At 40.3% G+C, this 19,019-nt stretch overlaps 1 pseudogene; it reads left to right on the top strand.

Moving 5' to 3' along the window:
- Positions 1–1,030: 1,030 nt before the first annotated feature.
- On the top strand, positions 1,031–18,752 carry LOC129042044 (SIN3-HDAC complex-associated factor-like; annotated as a pseudogene).
- Positions 18,753–19,019: the final 267 nt, after the last annotated feature.

Genomic DNA, 19,019 nt, shown 5'->3' with positions numbered 1-19,019 from the left:
TTCATTTTCTCAATCTTACAGGAATAAAATTGATCTCACTGTTATTCTAATTTTCTTATTCCAGATTGGTGTGAGGTAGAGAATAATTTTATAAATGTATTAGCCATTAGCATTAGGGATTCCCCTTCATATCATGCCTCTTCATGTCATTTGTCTATTTTTCTATTAGATTTTTTTGCTTTGCCTCATCTATTTTTAGTCATTCTCTGTGGATCCTAGTAACATGGATTACAAATTTCTTCTCCTGATCAGTGGATTTTCTTTCTTTGCACTTTATTTATGCTGTCCTTTGTTGAAGACATTTAAATTTTAATATAGCCTAATTTATTATTTTTGTCATTACAGTCAAATCTTTTTTCTTTTTTGCATGCACAAAATTTACTAAAGGCATTTTGTTTTTTGCTTATAGTCGAATCTTTTTTGTTTTGGCCTATCTGAAGTTAAAGATTTTCTCTACTTTATCCTACATGGTTCAGAGTTTGCTTTTCACATTTAAGTATTTAATCCATTTAGAGTTTCCTTTTGTGTAGGATATAAGGATCTGATTTTATAGCTCCACTTACAACCAATGTTTCAACACTATTATTGACTAATTCATCCTTTTCCATTAATTTTGATGCCTTGTCTGTCATATTTCAAGTGTCCACCTACTCATAAGCCTGTACCTAGGTCATTTGTCCTAGAAACCGTGTGTCAATATCAAAACTGTTCCAATAACCATAGATTTACAGCAAGTCTTGATATTTGATAGAGCAAGTTCTCCTCCATTTCTTCCCCTTTGTTTATTTTTAGTCTTTTATTCTTCAGTAGGATTTTATAATCAGCTTGTCAAGTTTGGAACCTGCACCAGTTTCCTAGAATGGCTGCAACAAAGCATCACAAACTGGATGGCTAAAAAACTACAGAAATTTGGCTAGACAAGGCAGTTGAGGAGGAGGGGGTGCTTGAGGCCGGGCTGGCCCGGCATGCACTCCACACCTCGGGGACGTTATTTCGCATGGAACAGCTGCTTTTGGAAGACAATTGCCCAGAAGAAAAGATGTTTGATTTTCATAAGCAAAAGATGTACCAAAGTATAGAAGGCTGGTGTATTTGCAGAGCTAAGTCCTCCAGCTCTCGATCCACTGACAGTAAATGCTATGAAAAGGACTTCCAGAGCCGTTTTGGGTTACATGAGACTTGCTCAGGAGATATCTGCAATGCCTGTGTCCTGCTTGTAAAAAGACGGAAGAAGGTGACAGCAAGATTAAAAACAAAAACAAAAAAAAACAAAAACAGAAAAAAACTGGAATCATGTGGTAGTTACAAGGCCTGGACCCAGTATAAAGAGTACATTGAAACCAAAGAAAGTGAAAACTCTATCTGGGAACAGGATAAAAAGCATCCAGATTAGTAAACTGCAGAAGGAACTTGAACGTCATAATTCCGATGCTCACAATACCACCTCAAATGCGCCCCCAGCTCAATCTCCTTGTAACAGTAACCAGTTAGATGACAGCTCAGATACAGAAATGGTTTCTGGTTCTAAGAGAATGCCAGTTTTTTTCCTTTTTAGAGCTCACATACTGGAAAAGACAGAAGAGACATTGCGGGGTCATCTATAAAGGCTGTTTTGGGGAAGTCCTCATCAACACACATCTTTTCAAGCCTTGCTGCAGTCATAAGAAAGCAGCTGGGCCAGGCACCATGTCTCACGCCCATAATCCCAGCACTTTGCAAGGCCAAGGTGGGCAGATTATCTAAGGTCAGGAGTTTGAGACCAGCCTGACCAACATGGTGAAACCCCATCTCTTCTAAAAATACAAAAATTAGCTGGGCATAGTGGTGCACCTGTAATCCCAGCTACTCAGGAGGCTGAGGCAGCAGAATCAGTTAAACCCAGGAGGCGGAGGTTGCAGTGAGCTGAGATCATGCCACCTCACTCACTCCAGCCTAGGTGACAGAGTGAGATCTTGTCTAAGAAAGAAAGGAAGGAAGGGAAGGAAGGAAGGAAGGAAGGAAAGAAGGAAGGAGGGAAGGAAGGAAGGAAGGAAGGAAAGGAAGGAGCTGCTGAGAAGCCAGAGGAGCAGGGGCCAGAGCCTCTGTCCATCCCCACTCAGGAGTGGAGACTGAGGTTTTCATGTAAAAGGGGAACAAAAAAAATCTAAATTTTGAAAAGACCACAAAGCAACAATCTGACCCTCCTATTTTTAACTTGGATACCTGCTATTCTGCCAAAAGACAATTTCTAGAATAGTTTTGAATGGGTTGATTTTCCCTCAGTCCCACAAACTTTGAAGCCAGTGTCTAGCTCACTAAAAAAAAGAGTTGCACATAATATTTAAGATGCTATTTCATAGGAAAGCTGAATGCTGCTGTAAAGTGCTCTTTAAGTCTTTTTTTAAAATCCCCTTCTAATGAATGAAACTAGGGGAGTTTCGGGAGACAAAGACAGGATTTGTTTATGATAAACTGTAGTTTTTAGTCTTTCTGTATTGAGAAGCTGTGGTTGGGGCATTTTTTAAGATGGCTAACTACACTTGTTTTCCCTTATGATAATAAATTTGTCATAACTCGGTAACATGGACTTGCCCCTAGAAGTAGCTGTTAATAATTTTGAAATATTAAGGTCTTGCCTAGGTTCTGATGATTCAACATGTACTACTGATTATTAAGCAGGACAGACTGAGCTTTCTGTTGCAAATACCTTGGAGGAGAAAGTAATTTCTCCATATATAGAGAGGTAACTTGACTGTATACGTTGCATCCTGTGCTACCTCCCTTCATATTACTATTTGACAAAGATTTTAATGTACGTGAACCTTCTAAAGCAGAAACAAAGCTTCTCTTGGGGAAATGGCAAGACAGGTGAGACCCTGCAGGAATAGTGCCAAGGCATTACCACATGGTAGAGAACACACCCTATTAAAAATGTTAAACTATCTGAAAAATACAATGTGCAAGTCTTCAGGATGGCACAAAACAAAGGTTAATGCTACCTGGGACACATTTCTTAGAGGGCTTGCTGAGTTTGTAAATAATCAACTTTTGCTTGTGTTTCATGACTTTGATGACTTCATTGAAAATCTGCACAATTCAGTTTCAGCTCTGGATTACTTCAGTTGACCTTTGTGAAGGCTTTTATCTGTGTAGAGCGAGTGTGTGACTTGTTTCAGCCTATTAGGTTTTTATTTTCTTTCACTCTGCATTAAAAGCAAATTTTACTAAAAGAAAAGAGGTTTGTGTTCATGTTAAGTGGGTTGGTTTTGGTTTGGCTTCTTTTATTCGGGCTTTCTGAACATTGAGATAACTTGAACTTAGAGCCCTTCAGTCCTAAAATCCTCATGAAAAGCCTCTCAGAAACCAAAGCACCCTTACTGCCTCTTTCTAAGTGTTCAGGAAAAATTATCACCATTTCAGCCTTTTCATAATGAGGGAGAAGCACTTACCTGCCTTGTAATAACAAGACTCAGTGCTTATTTTTTAAACTGTATTTTAAAAATCGGATAGTATAACAATAAGGAGCGAGCCACCTTTTATAGGCACCCTGTAGATTTATAGTTCTTAATCTAAACATTTTATATTTCCTTCTTTTGGAGAAAACCTACATGCTACAAGCCACCATATGCACAGACTATACAGTGAGCTGGGTCAGCTCTCCCCTAGTCTTTGAGGCGAATTACAAAATTCCAGCCATTATCATCCTCCTGAGTTATTTTGAAATTTTTTTTTGTATATGTTGGCTGCAGTATTAGTGGTAGAATATACCATAGTATGGATCATCTCTACTCCTGTATTTATTTGTTTATTACTAGACCTCAACCACAGTCTCCTTCTTCCCCTTCCACTTCTCTTCGCCTGTAGGATGTACTATACGTAGTCATGCACTTTGTATTAATATATTAGAAATCTACAGACCTATTTTGTACTTTTTATACTGTTGGCTACTTATAATCAAAACTTTTACCAGGGAATTGAATAAGTCTAGTCTTATTAGAATTTTTTTTTAATACAGAAATTTGTTCTTTCACACTTCTGGAGGCCAGAAGTCCAAAAGGGTGTATCAGAAGGGTTGGTTCCTTCTGGGGACCAGGAGCAGGGAATCTGTTCCATGCTTCTCCCTGAGCTTCTGGTGGTTTCTAGCAATGGTTGGCATTCTTTGGCTTGTAGCTGTATCACTCCAATCTCTGTGTCCATCCTCACACAGCCAATATCACCCAGCCTTCTTCCCCGTGTGTGTCTCTGTGTCTTCCAATAAAGATTAGGGTGAGATCTAATATGACCTCATCTTAACTTGATTACATCTGTGAAGACTCTATGTCCAAATAAGGTCACATTCACAGATCCTGGGAGCTAGGACTTTACCTTATCTGTTAGGAATATACCATACAACCCTCAACAAAACCTTTGATTGCAATTACATTGCATTTGGGTGCCAATCAAAACCACAATGGGATACCACCTTACTCCTGCAAGAATGGCCATAATAAAAAAATAATAGATGTTGGTGTGGATATGGTGAAAAGGTAACGCTTCTACACTGCCAGTGGGAATGTAAACTAGTACAATCACCATGGGAAACAGTGTGAAGATTCCTTAAAGAACTAAAAGTAGAACTGCCATCTGATCCAGCAATCTCACTCCTGGGTATCTACCCAGAGGACGAGAAGTCATTAGACAAAAACATTTCATTGCACACCCATGTTTATAGCAGCACAATTCACAATTGCTAAAATATGGAACAAACCCAAATGCCCATCAATCAACGAGAGGATAAAGAAACTGTGAGATATATATATATATATGACTATTATTCCAAGTGAAGTAACTCAGGAATGGAAAACCAAACATTGGATGTTCTCACTCATAAGTGGGAGCTAAGCTACGAGGATGCAAAGGCATAAAAATGATACAATGGACTTTGGGGACTCGGTGGAGAAAGGGTGGGAAGCAGATGAGGGATAAAAGACTACAAATTGGGTTCAGTGTATACTGCTCGGGTGATGTGTGGACCAAAATCTCATAAATCACCACTAAGGAACTTATGTAGCCAAATACCACCTGGTCTCAAAAACCTATGGAAATAAAAACATAAAATAAAATAAAAAAGAAATTACATTGCATTTGGGGATTTGTTTAGGGGAGGATTGTCATTTTTACTTAATTTACTTGCATTTTACTTATTTCCTTCCAGAACATTTTATCCTTTTCTTCATAAGATTTTTAAACATCTTTTGTTAAATTTATTCCCAGGTACCTTATTGTTTTTTGTTATGCTTCGAAATGGTATCTTTTTTCAAATTGCATTTTGCTACTGCTGTGTTGCTGGTGTACAGAATGCTGTGTATTTGGGGGCAACTGACAAAACATTCAATAGTTATTATTCTTTCTAACAGTTTGTAGGAGCCGCTGGAATGTTTTGTGTATAGTTGTACTGTCTGCGTTGACAATTTTATTTTTTCCTTTCCAGTCTATATTCCCTTTATTTATACTCTTTAGCTCATTAAGTTGGTAGGACCTTCAGTAAAATGATTAATAAAAGTAGCAACTGGGGATATCCTTTACTTGTTTCCAATTATACAGAAATATTTTTACTGTTTGGCCATTCATTATGATGTTTGCTTTGACATTTTGTTTAAAATATTTTATCAAATTACTTTTTATTCATAATTGGGAAAAAACTATTTTGATTTTGTGTTTGCTTTCATCATGTATGATGTCAACTTTTATACCAAAGTTTGATCAGAATCTATAAAAGTAATTATATGTTCTTTTGTCTTGTTCCATATGCTACTATGGTCAATTTCATTGGAGAATCTTTTAATGTTAAACAATTCCAACACTCCTGTAATAAACCATATTTAGTTGTGTTTTTCACTCCTTTTATCTTATTTATTATATCCTTGATTACAAAGTTATGATCACATTTTAAAATATTGTGTTGCATATCAAGGAAAATAGAAATAGTCACACATAAATATTTTTATATCTGTGTCTATCTCTCCTCAGTTAGGAAGCAGAAATACAACTGTATTTTTATCTACATAAATATCTGCTATCAGATCCCATGAGTGAAGCCCTGAGGTGTCCTGTCAAGGTGTTAGTGGATGGCAGAAGTTGTCCCCATGTGTATGCAGGGACACAGGCCCAGAGGGTGTCCTCTAAGAGCTGCATCATCAGCTCACCTGGTACCAGTCACAGATGGAGCCACATAGGATCTCCAAACACCACTTTTTTCCTGGATGTCAGTGTTTGGGGTTGTTAATGTCTGAAAGGCCAAGAGTCATTGGAAATTCTATCAAGAAATAACAGGAGCTCTCTGAAGATCAGAGAAGGGCTGCAGATTCTAATTAGAAATACTACCACAAGGGAGACTGGGAAGTCAGCAGTGACTGGGACCTTCAGGAGGGCGTTGGTCCTTCTTGCTTCTGCTCTCTTGCTCTAAAAGACATGTATATTTCTGAAGCTCCCATGGGGAGCAGGATCTCCTTGATGATGCTTCCATACAAGAGTGGTTGCACTTCTGAGAGGTCACACCAAGATACATAACCACCAGTAATGCTGAACATGGCCCTTTAGGAGCCAGAAAAAGGGCTGCCCCATGCAAGGAGTTGTGGTGAGGGATTCCCCTGGGTGTCAGAAGACCAAACCTCTCCCTCTCTTTGGTTCCTGATCCACCCTAATTACATTGGACATCACACCTGTGATTATAAAGTAACTGTGGCTGCAATATCTTAAAATTACGTATAAGCTACCATAATTCACATATGTACAAGTTGTTGTGTACTTGTTAAAAGTTTCAGTTAGCCATAATCCTGCCTTAGATTAACTTCCTGGAATATGACACCAACGGAATATTTGTTAAAGGGAAGGTAGTCAGTGTAGGGTAGGGAGGTGGCAGCACCCTGAAAGAACACGATGGAAGACTTGGGCTCAAGGTATCCGCTCTGATTCCAACCCCAGACTAGTCACTTAACCTCTGGGACCTCATCTGCCAATGTGAAAACCATACTTGATGACTCTTCGAGCTTTTTTTTTTTTTTTTTTTAGACAGAGTCTTGTTCTGTCGCCCAGGCTAGAGTGCAGTGGCACAATCTTGGCTCACTGCAACCTCCACCTCCCAGGTTCACGCCATTCTCCTGCCTCAGCCTCCCCAGCAGCTGGGACTACAGGCACCTGCCACCACGCCTGGCTTATTTTTTGTGTTTTTAGTAGAGACAGGGTTTCACCGTGATAGCCAGGATGATCTCAATCTCCTGACCTAGTGATCGGCTTGCCTCGGCCTCCCAAAGTGCTGGGATTACAGGAGTGAGCCGCCATGCCCGGCCGACTCTTCGAGCTTTTATGTGCTAGAATTTATTTTAATAAACCAGTTTTATAATCACATCTCCTATATTACCTTGTGTTTCTTTCTTTTGTGAGTGTCTTGCTTTCATCAACAGCTCGAAACACATCGTGGGCAGAGATCCCATACACTCCTTCTTTTATATATTCCTTGTGGTCTAACTAGAGTTTACAATGTGACAGGAGCCAAGTAAGGGCTTTGCAGAGTGAATGTGTGAATGAATGACTTTGTATCTCCCTGTGATGGTGAATTTCACGTATTAACTCAACTGGGCCATAGCATGTCCAGATAGCTGGTAAAACATTATTTCTGGGTGTGTCCCTGAAGGTGTTTATAGAAGAGATTAGTATTTGAATCAATAGACTGAGTTAAGAAGATCCACCCTTACCAATGTGTCAAGGATTGAACAAAAAGGCAGAGGCAGAAGGAATTTGCTGTATCTTTTTGAGCTGGGACATCCATCTTCTCCTGCCCACCAACATCACCACTGCTGGTTACTTGGACCTTCAGACTCTGAATGGAATTGACCCTATTGTCTCCCCTGGCTCTGAGGCCTTTGAGCTTGAATTGGAATGATGCCACTGGTTTTCCTGGGCTGCCAGCTTATAGACAGATGGCATATCAAGAGACTTCTTAGCCTCCACAATTGCTTGAACCAGTCCTTCATAATAAATATAGATAGATAGATAGATAGATAGATAGATAGATGATAGATAGATAGATAGATAGATAGATAGATAGATAGATAGATAGACAGATAAATTTTTTTGAGACAGTCTCGCTCTGTCACCTAGCCTGGAGTGCAGTGGCACGATCTTGGCTCACTGCAACCTCTACCTCCTGGGTTCAAGCAATTCTCCTGCCTCAGCCTCCCGAGTAGCTGAGACTACAGGCGCATGCCTCCATGCCCAGCTAATTTTTGTATTTTTAGTAGAGATGGGGTTTTGCCATGTTGACCAGGCTGGTCTCCAACTCCTGACCTCAAGTGATCCACCTGCCTCGGCCTTCCAAAGTGCTGGGATTAAAGGCATAAGCCACCACACCAGGCCAATATCTGTATGTCTATAAAGATCCTATTGATTCTGTTTCTCTGGAGAAGCCTGACTAATACACTGCCTAAACTCTAGCTCATAGTAGCCAGACAAAAGTAAAATATTTTCTCCATACTCTCTATAGTCTGGGTAATACTGTATATAAGCTGAGCTTTAAGAAAACCACATGAACCAAAAATCTTACAAATATTGACAGCTGTCAATTATTCTTTGTCTTATAAATGGGGTCTGTATCATCAGGAGCCCTGCAAGAAGCACTCTCAAAATGGGCAGTGTGAGAGTTTAGTCAAGGAGCTATTTACAAAGGTGTGGGCAACCTGGCAGAGAAGGTGCCAGGGAAAGTAATATCTCAACTTTGTATTCCTCTGGCCCCCCACACTTCAAACCCTCAAGATGCACCATTATGCCAGAAAGAGTTCTTTCAGTCACAACCCTCCTCCCTCCCAAGTCCCTACTGAAAGGTCAGAAAATATATTTTTGAAAGATCAGAACAATGACGGTGCTGGAAAATTTTTTAAATGAGATTGCATGGTCAGAGAAAGCAAAGCAGGAAAGTCACAAAACAAAATACCAGAAGCAAATGCAACCCCTTCCTAGAGAGTATCGGAGAAGCTCCAAACTTGGGGCAAATAGGAAGAAAAATTGTGAGCCTTTGGGGGCGATTATGGGGGCACATAATGAAAGAGAATTAACTATTTTCTTGATTTCAGTTGATCCAGAAAGTTCTGAAATTTGGCTCACAGTTTCCTTGTAATATATTTCCCTGTGTTTCCATCAGTGATATATATTTTTCTTGCAATAACTCTATGCCCCTTTGATTGGAAAATCTAGCTCTGGAGCTCTTCCTGGAATAACTGTGCCAGTTAAGCTCCTCCCACCCCCAGCCCCACTTCCATCCCTCTGGGCATCCTGTATGCCCAAGACGTAACTGCACTCTAAAAGCAGTGGGTGGGACAGACTAACGGAGCATCAGAGTAGCATTGAAAGGGACTCTAGTCTATTATACCACCTGCTGCAGCAGACATGGAGGAAAAAAGAAAGGAGGATCTCCTTCAAGGAAGGAAATACACAAATGTCCAACACACCAGAGAACAGCCTTCCTTGTTGTGCCTGCATCTCATTTACACAGTGAAGTACATCATGGTTGATAACATGTACCACCCTCAGCAAGAAGCCAGAGAGAAAACAGATGTATGTAACTAAAGAAGAAACCCATCCCAACTATTTATACAAACCAAACAAACGATGACGTGCTGTACACACCATTGCTTTCTTGTCCTATATTTCAACCTCGTTTTGGAAACTTTCCTGTTATCAGTATATAGAAAAGCTTTCTTATTTTTGGGGTGTTTTTTATTTTTCACTTTTTTGTTTACATCTGAATATTATTTCATTGTATTAATATATCATAATTTATTTAAACACACTCTTATTGGTAGATAATTTAGACTGTGTTATCAAACTTTCTGATCCTTGATAACCTTATAGGTGATAAGTGGTAGCCTTATAAAAATATATAAAATAGTTTTATTTTGCATCTATGTTATGACGAATGAAATTGAACATCTACTCATGTGTTCAAGAATCATTTGTATTTTCCTTTCTGTGTGCATTCTAGTCTGCTAATATCTTTTTTCTATTTGGTTTTGGTCTTTATTTTGAGAGAGATCATTTTTTTACTTACATCAGTTTGATTTATACACATTTGAATATTATTCAAATGACTGACTTGTTTCCAATATGAAAACTAAATTAAAAATAACTTGATCACTTTGTGTCAAACACAGCTGTTCATATACCATACTTCAACGCCATGGTCTTTTATTATCAGTAGGAATTCAACTTCTAAACTCGGGGGCCAAATAGCAATGAAATTAAAACTTCTTAAAGCTCCAAATCCATTATTTCTGAACTAAAATACATCATAACTAACTTTTACAAAGATATCCTCAGTTAAATAAATTAGATTACAAATTAGTCCATTGTTTCAAAATGCAGGGGTTTTTTTAACCCCATAAATTTAGCTTAACAGAAAATACAATGTTAAAGCCAAGAAATTTCATAGAGTATTACAACTTTAAAACTGGAAGGGATCTTTAAAGTTATTAATTCTATTGCATCTTTGTATAGCTATAACAGAAAATTCAAGCAAGTAGCCAGAGTTAATAGAACCTAACTCTCCAGATTCAGCACAGTGATCTTCCTATGCCACTTTGTTGCTCCTCTCAATCTGCTACTTAGACAAATCAGAATTTTCTGTCCTTGGCAGAAAGTTTCTTTTCAAGAGATATGTGAATAAGCAGCACCAAACCCTTCGAAGAAAGCTCAGGACAGCTGACCTCAAAGTTTTGCCGTGGGTGCTTCTCCTAACTGGGTCCACTGTTCTCCCAACCTTGACCTTAAGCTCCTATAAAGGAAAGAATTCGGCAACGCTGGGGAGACAAACACATATTTTTAAATTTCTCCCCAGTGATAGACAGGACAGAACAAGGCAGCCCACGCAGGGGTGTGGCTAAGAAAACCTTTCAGAGCTGGACACCTAGCTGAATCCTGCCATCCAAGGTAAACACCAAGCTCAGTGAAATCTCAAGCAATTGGCTATTTGCCTTTATGTCTGATCCCCTGTAAAGGAGGGGTAATATTTGAGGAAAAACAAAAGATCTGAGAAAACCACATAATCATCACGTACTGAGACTAGGTACAGGAGCTTAGTTGTTTAGATCCTGAATTAATAAATGATGTGAGATATTAAACCCCAGAGGCAAGATCTCCAGCAGAAGCAGTAGAGGGGATCAGCCATGTAGCCCTTAGAGAGAGCTCTGGGCTGAATAGGGGTACGTTGGAGAGTGAGGAACCAAGGGCTTCTTTAAGTAGAGAAGGAATAAGTTCATTCCTACATGTCATTCTGGCAGTCTCTGAAAAACAAAGCAAAACAAAACAGGTATTTCTAAAAGAATGAGAGTTAGAATAAATGCCTTGATGGGCTTGGTTGAGTTGTGCTGTGAAGGAAGGAGAGTAGCAGAACATCTCAGATGGATCAGAAGCAAGGCTGTCTTCGCAATAGTCCAGGAGACATCTGTCTACGTGGTGAGGACCGCCATGTGCAGATGGGCAACTTGTTAACTACTCAAAGGCACTGTCCTAAGAAATGCAGGGGCTGAAATACTGCACATCACTAGTAAAACTTCACAGGAAAAGAATTCCTTTTACAAAGGCACCCACAGGGCTGCATCTACCCAGAGGGAGACACTTTTTCTAATTCAGGCAAAGGTGTTATGTAGGTTACTGGCAGCTCGGGATCTTATTATAAATGTAGGCCCCCAAGGCCTACCCCAGAACTGCTGAATCAGAATCTTCCCATTAGCAATATCCCTGGTACCTTGTATGCCCATTACAATTTGAGAAACACTGGCCTAAAACACAGGAAAATACATTTCTTTGCAGAAGGGGAAACAGATCCAGAAGACAGCACTTTGCTTAGAGAAGAGGTACAGGTTGCACTCAGGCCTCCCAAGTTCCAAGCTTCAACTTTTATTCCACACTAATAACTTTTCATTACCCTTGGTCTATTTTATCATGGTAGCACATAGACACATGGCCTGAATCCCTCACTGCTTTTAGAGTCCTGAGGCTCCTGGAACCCTCAAGACTTGTGACATATATTTTCAAGACCCTCTAGTTCACTTGTGAATGAGGATCATTGGATTATAGCTGTACTAGGGTAGTGGAGGTACCCCTGCCCCTGCTCAGAGCTCCAGTCCTTAGATTCTGGCTAGACTTCAGGTCTAGGAGTGTTAGAGAAGACTGGTGTGTGTATGTGTGTGCGTGTGTGCAAGTGTGTGTGTGTGTCACAGAGAGCACACAGGCAGGAGGAGAGGGTGGGTAGAGCAGATAGAAATATCTTGCATGCAAACCTTGCTCTTCTTCTGCGTGGCTTTTCATTTGGCGTTTTAGCATTCTTCTAAGAGTCCAAACCACCAGCTTAGCTTGTCATACACTCTCGAAGAATCTGTCCCCACATTTTCTTTGCATTCCTCATTTATGCAAACAGATTGCATGTCTAAACTCGGAGTGCCTTTCAACCTAAGTTGTTCCCTGATTGTTGATATGAGCTCTCTTACTCTCCCCCCTTCTCCTCTCTCAGTTTAATTGTGAAACCACCTTCCTAGTCCCTGCTAGATGGTACTCAGCCTATAGGAATAGAGAGAAAGTCTGGAAGCAAAAGTATCGAGGAGAGAATTCACAGTATAAAAGCCTGGTTACAATACATCCTTTTGGAGTAGCAAGCATCACCTCACATTGTAACTAGCAGCTTATCATGGTCAGAGAAAAGCTGCTAAGTTTTTCTCCTTAGGACTATCTATGTCTTTTATTCTGTGTGCCAGCTTTCTCGCTCTCTCTCTGTCTCTCTCTCTCTCTCTCTCTCTGTCTGCTCCTCCTCCTCTCCCTCCCTATCTCATTTTCCCTTTCCATCGCTCTCCTCACCCTCCCACCAAGGAGGACCTCTTTTATCTTCTCCAAGCTAATTATGATTTTCCAAGTTCTCTCTCCTTCATGAGTCCCAGTAAAGAGAGAAAGAAGTGGAAAGAGGCGTTCACAGCGTGAGAGCTTCTTCTCAAACAGGGGCTCCTTCCTCTGCCACCTTCTTGCTCAAAGCAGGCTGCCTCCTGTCCCCGCGCGGCTCCTTGGGGCTAGGGACCCTCCATGCTTGTGCACAAAGAGGCTGCGCAGTTTTTCCAGCTAACGAAGCTCTAATCAGCTGACTCTTCGTCAGATGCCACTAACTTCTGTCCCCGCTCACACTCACCCTTTCTCCTCTCCTCCCCAATTCTAGCCTTTTTTCAGGTAGGTGGAAGGATACTGAAGCAGTTTCCACTGGATACTTCTCACAAAAACAAAAAAAAAAAAAGGAGGAGAAACAGTCATCTCAGACTGCGGAATAGCTCATGGGGTCAGAAATTTAAGAAAAGTCGAAGTATTTCACTGTCATGCTGGAGGAAAAAAGCAAGGCCTGATTGAGGAAATAGGAAGGCTGAGTGGTTTTGCAACTTTCTTCCAGTTCCACTCACAGAAAAGACAGACTTTAGATTCATCCATTATCCCCTGCCTCCTCTCACTCATTGCAGGCGCCTTGCCTTGAGAGTAAGGAGTTTTATTTTGTTTTGTTTTGTTTTGTTTTGTTTTCCCAGAAGAACTCTTGGTTCATTACAAATCAAATTATAGAGAATGAGAATAAGAAGGAGAAGTTTTTCAATACAAGGTGCTGAGACTAGCCCAAGCCACCTGTCTCAGTATTTTGGCATGTCACTTCGCCGCTCTGGATCCTAATTCCCTTTGACATAAAATTAGGATAATACCATCAATCCAATCTACCACACAGGAAGGTTGAAAGAAGCATGCCAGATAATGTATGTGAAAGAATTTTTAAAAATATAAAGTTGCTCTAAGAGTAGAAGGTGCTATTGATATCAAATCACTGTTTTAAGTGCTTTGTGAGAAATAAGTTTGAGTAAGAATTCTTTACCAAAGAGTTACAATACAATTAGGGAGACAAGACATAGAGCAGATGACACAGTGCAGAACAGATGATAGTATCAGGTGGCCTATCAGTGGCGCAGGCGAAAGTTGGTGGCTGGAGACCTGCCAACTACACAAATGCAGAGTGAAGACTGATATTCAAGGGACGGGAGCTGTTTCAGGTAGCATATGACTTCCAAAAAGATATGTTAGATACTCAACCCCCAGTACCTCAGAATGCAACCTTATTTGGAAAATGGGGTCCTGCAGATGTAGTTAAGATAAAACCCTACTGGATTTGGGTGGGTGTTTAATCCAATGTGACTGCTGTCCTTACCAGAAGGGGAAAGAGAGAGACAAGGAAGAGAATGCCAAGCAAAGACATACATGCAGAGAATGACATAGGATAAAGGGAGGAGAGATTTAAACTGTGCACCTGCAGACCAAGAGGTAATGGGTGGCCAGCAAATCACCAGAAACTAGGAAAAGGCTACAGGGATCCTCCAATACAGGGTTTGTTTGTTTGTTTGTTTTCTGTTTTTTGCTTTGAAATGGAGTCTCACTCTGTTGCCCAGACTGGAGTGCAGTGGCATGATCTCGGCTCACTGCAACCTCTACCTCCCAGGTTCAAGCGATTCTCCTGCCTTAGCCTCCCGATTAGCTGGGACTACAGGTGCACACCAGCATGCCCAGCTAATTTTTGTATTTTTAGTAGAGGTTTTACCATGTTGGCCAGGCTGGTCTCAAACTCCTGACCTCAAGTGATGCGCCCACCTCAGCCTCCCAAAGTGCTGGGATTGTAGGCGTGAGCCACCAGGCCCAGACTCTCATACAGGTTTTAGAGGGAGTGTGGATGGCCCTATGGACACCTTGATTTCGGACTCCTGGCCTCCAGAATGGCAATAGAATACATTTCTGTCGTTTTTAGCCACGGAGTTTGTAATACTTTGTTACAGCAACCACAGGAAACTAATATAAAAGTTGAGCAGGGTCTTGTAAGCTATGCCATAGTCCCATAGTCACAGCTGGGGAGAGGCAATTACGCATGTCCTGTTATATCACAGTGAGGGATGAACTTCACCAGTCAAGTGAATCATTTCTCAATATGCTAGAATATATTGGAATAATATCTGTGTTCCCTCTGTCTAAAATCAGCAATTTCTACTTTACTATATAGTAACCGGTATTATCATAGCTTTGTTGCTTAATATATTTGATTTGGCTGCACAAACTCTTTTTTAATTTCTTCTCCTTGCCTATTATCTGTTTATTGCCCATGAAGAATCATGCTGACCGTGTTCTTATTTTTTTTTTTAATCAATGTTTGGCTTTCACGTTTATTGATATTCAGATCTTAGTGGTCCGTACCCATGTCCTAATAATTTTTGACAAGGAGTTCTGAGGAGAGTATTCTGAAATGACCTCAGAAGCAACTCCTAAAGCACTGTGAGCCCTGTTTGATACTCCGTAGATTCTGCTTCAAGGAAATCCTGTTCCCTGAAGAAGTTGTTATGGTCTATTGGACCAGTATCATACCTTGAGAAAGATCTAAGAGCCGTATTTACACATATAGCTGTCAAAGATCCAAAGTAGCCATTAGAGATGATTAGGTAAATAGAACAATTTCAAATGTCCCTAAATACACATTTGCAGGATAATAGTCTATTGGATGAGGTGTTCCTCTTTTAATAGGCCCAGCTTTTAAAAATGAAACTCTGGTTGGGTTACAAGCCCGCTAGATAGCACTGCCCCATCTCTATGTGTTGTCAATTAATATATCATGGTTGTGTCTGATAATGTCTTAGCAATCTTTGGGCTCTCTAATAATGATGGGGAGTATGTAACATTCGTTCAATGCAGGGCTGAGGACACAAATCAGTATTCTAGTTTTAGAGCAGAGGCTTCTACATGGGTGCCCCCACAGGTAGTAATTGATGTCTATGTGCTATTTTAATTGTTTCAGAAAGTATCAGAAATTATTCATTTGCACTCAAACCACCACAAGGTCTAATTCAAGGGTCAATTGTGCATTATAAAGTTAAGAGTTTAGAGTCTGGAGCCAGACTGTCTGAATTTCATTCAGCATCACAATTCACCAGCTGTGAAACCTTGTCCAGTTTACTCAGCTTCCCTGAACCTCAGTTTCCTCATTGGTAAAATAGGGGTGATAACAGTACCTACAGCATAGGTTGCTTCTGAGGCTCACCTGATTTGATGCCGGGAAGGCACTTAGGGTAGTGCCTGACAGATAGTCAGTTCTCAAGAAATGCCTATTAAGACTTTTTGCTTTTAGCTAAATTTTATGAATTCCAACCAGATATTTTATGCTAACCAGAAACTCTGCTTTGCAATGGCATATGTCTCAAATTAATTCTTATTAATCATTAAATATTATTTATTTATAAGATGTCTCTTAAAGCCTGATTTTTGCAATGGAAAAAATAGACGGGGGGGGGGGGTGGTGGTGACAATGCTGGGGATCATTTTTCCTTCTTTTTTTTTTAAGATTCTCTTGCTTGTTTTTAATGATTCTCATGTTGACACAGTATCCAAACCATGAAAGAATATCCAGAGAATCCAGTCCTGTAAGACACTGTAGTCTTTCTTTTTTGTTTTTCAGAGACAGGCTCTTGCTCTGTTGCCCAGGCTGGGGTGCAGTGGCACCATCATAGCTCACTGCAACCTCAAACTCCTGGGCTCAAGTGATACTCCTTCCTCAGCCTTTCAAGTAGCTAGGACTACAGGTGTGTGCCACCATACCTGATGATTTTCTTTTTTTTTGTAGAGACAAGTCTTACTATGCTATCCAGGTTGGTCTTGAACTTCTGAGGTCAAGTGACTCCCCCATCTCAGCCTCCCAACGTTCTGAGATTACAGGTGTGAGATGCTATGCCTGGACTGTAGTCTTAATATAATAGTAAAAATCACTTAGCAATTAGATGCAGCCTCTGATTCAGTCTCTCTCAATTTCCTGTTAAAATATGCAAGGAGATTCAGAAAAGTATGAAAATGAAAACTGCATGCTGATTGGTACTTTAATAACCAAATCGGGGAGGAATTTCCACAAGATAAAGCGGTTGGAGCAGACATGAAGGAAAAACCTACCCAGCATGATATAGAACTTAAAAATGTAAAGCACCAAAATTGAAACCCACACAGGAAGAAGTAAATAGCAGAATGAATACTACAGACATGGTCACCACCATTCAAGTCTCAGTTTAGGGGTCACCTTCTCTAAAAAGCGTTCCTGTAAACCCCCAAGCTGACCCAGGTGTCTCTTTGCCTGTTGTCTGAGTTCTCAGTGCAGCATCTGCATTCTTCTACCATATCACCCACACATCATGTTGATATTATCAGTTTCTAGATCTAAGTCTAAATCTAAATTGTATGGGCCACGTGCTAGTCCTGTTTGCATCTCCTGAAACTGGCAGAATGGCTGGTCCACTGCAGGTGATCCATTGGACCATTCTGTTATGGTCCAATAGATCATAACAGCTTCTTCAGAGAGGTCAATTGTTTCCTGAATTATCCAGTGTTTTGCCAAAAGCCAGGTACACTCTCTGTTGCACTTTCCTGAACTATGAATTTTGTAGTCCACCAAAAGAAAGGAATTTGGTTATTCATTTATTCACCCATTTTATCAGTATCCTCTGAGTTTCTACCATGTGACAGACATTACACATGTATTCTGCCTGATATGACTTATGTCTTTGGTCATAAGCTGATGCCTAGTATGGATAATTCCTTTTTTAGGTTCTCAGGAATAATTCCTCTAATAATTTATTCAGAGCCTAATACTTTAGAACCTTTCTAAGATCAATGTCAAGTTCATTGGTCTATAATGGGATCAACATATCTTCTTCATTGTTTCAAAATTTAGAACCACAGCTGTCTATCTCTAAACTTCTGATACCACTGTCATTGTTTATGGTCCTTCAAATATCACCAGCAACAAGAGCTGGACACTCTCAACCACAAGTTTTTCTACATGGCACATGATGTCATCTTTTAGGCTAGAAGAATTGCAGTCATTGAGAGAAGGTATCTTATATTTCCTCCTCTTCTTTAATTTTAATTTCTCTTAAAGTTTATGTAGGAAGATCATTGTCCCTGACAAAGATACAAGGATAGAAGGTAGAAGACACTGGACAGTCTTGCTTTCCTTGTTAACCTGTCTTTGGTAAACTAATGAAGTGAGGTCGTCAATACCAAAGTTTATTTATTTTTATTTATTTATTCATTTATTTATTTTTGAGATGGAGTGACCTTATTTTGAGACCTTGACCTTATTGCCCAGGCTGGAGTGCAGTGGTGCAATCTCAGCTCACTGCAACCTCCACCTCCAGGGTTCAAGCAATTCTCCTGCCTCAGACTCCCTAGTAGTAGCTGGGATTACAGGTGCCTGCCACCACGCCCAGCTAATTTTATGTATTTTTAGTAGAGACAGCGTTTCACTATGTTGGCTAGGCTGGTCTCGAACTCGTGACCTCAGGCGATCCACCCGCCTTGGCCTCCCAAAGTGCTGGGATTACAGTCGTGAGCCACCACACCTAGCTAATACCAAAGTTTAAATCTATCCAAATTGAAAATTAACTGCTATAGGAATTGGCTTTCTTCCAAAAATAATCAGAACACTGGACCAAACACATGAAACAACTGTTTCGGATATTGGACAACCGTTTTCAGATGCTGGACAACCATTTTCCGATATTGGACAACTGTTTTTAGATATTGGACAACTGCTTTCAGGTATTGGACAACCGTTTTTAGATATTGGACAACCGTTTCCAGGTGTCAGAATGGTGAAGATGTCAGATGTTAGAATAGTGCCCTGGGGGTATTCAGAGGTTTCTGCTTGAGCCTATGGCTGCTCCCTTAGTTGCACACGTGTGGAGTAAAACTCCATGAGGCTGCAGAAAGAACCACCAGAAAGCAACAACAGATGAAACAATTTCCAGAGTTTATGAAAAACTAGGAACATTTCATGTTTTGACCAGACAGGGTGGAGAGACCTCATACTATGTAGGCATTGGCAATGATGTACTGGGGCAGGTTTGTCCCTGTTTGAGACAGCTAATTGCTAAGTTTTCAGGTATTTTGAGAGCTGTTTGATGTCACATTGGTAG

This window comes from Pongo pygmaeus, chromosome 7, assembly GCF_028885625.2.
Source record: "Pongo pygmaeus isolate AG05252 chromosome 7, NHGRI_mPonPyg2-v2.0_pri, whole genome shotgun sequence".
In the NCBI taxonomy this organism is placed as follows: Eukaryota; Metazoa; Chordata; class Mammalia; order Primates; family Hominidae; genus Pongo; species Pongo pygmaeus.
Note: the sequence above shows the minus strand (reverse complement) of the source record. Positions and strands in the feature narration are given on the sequence as shown.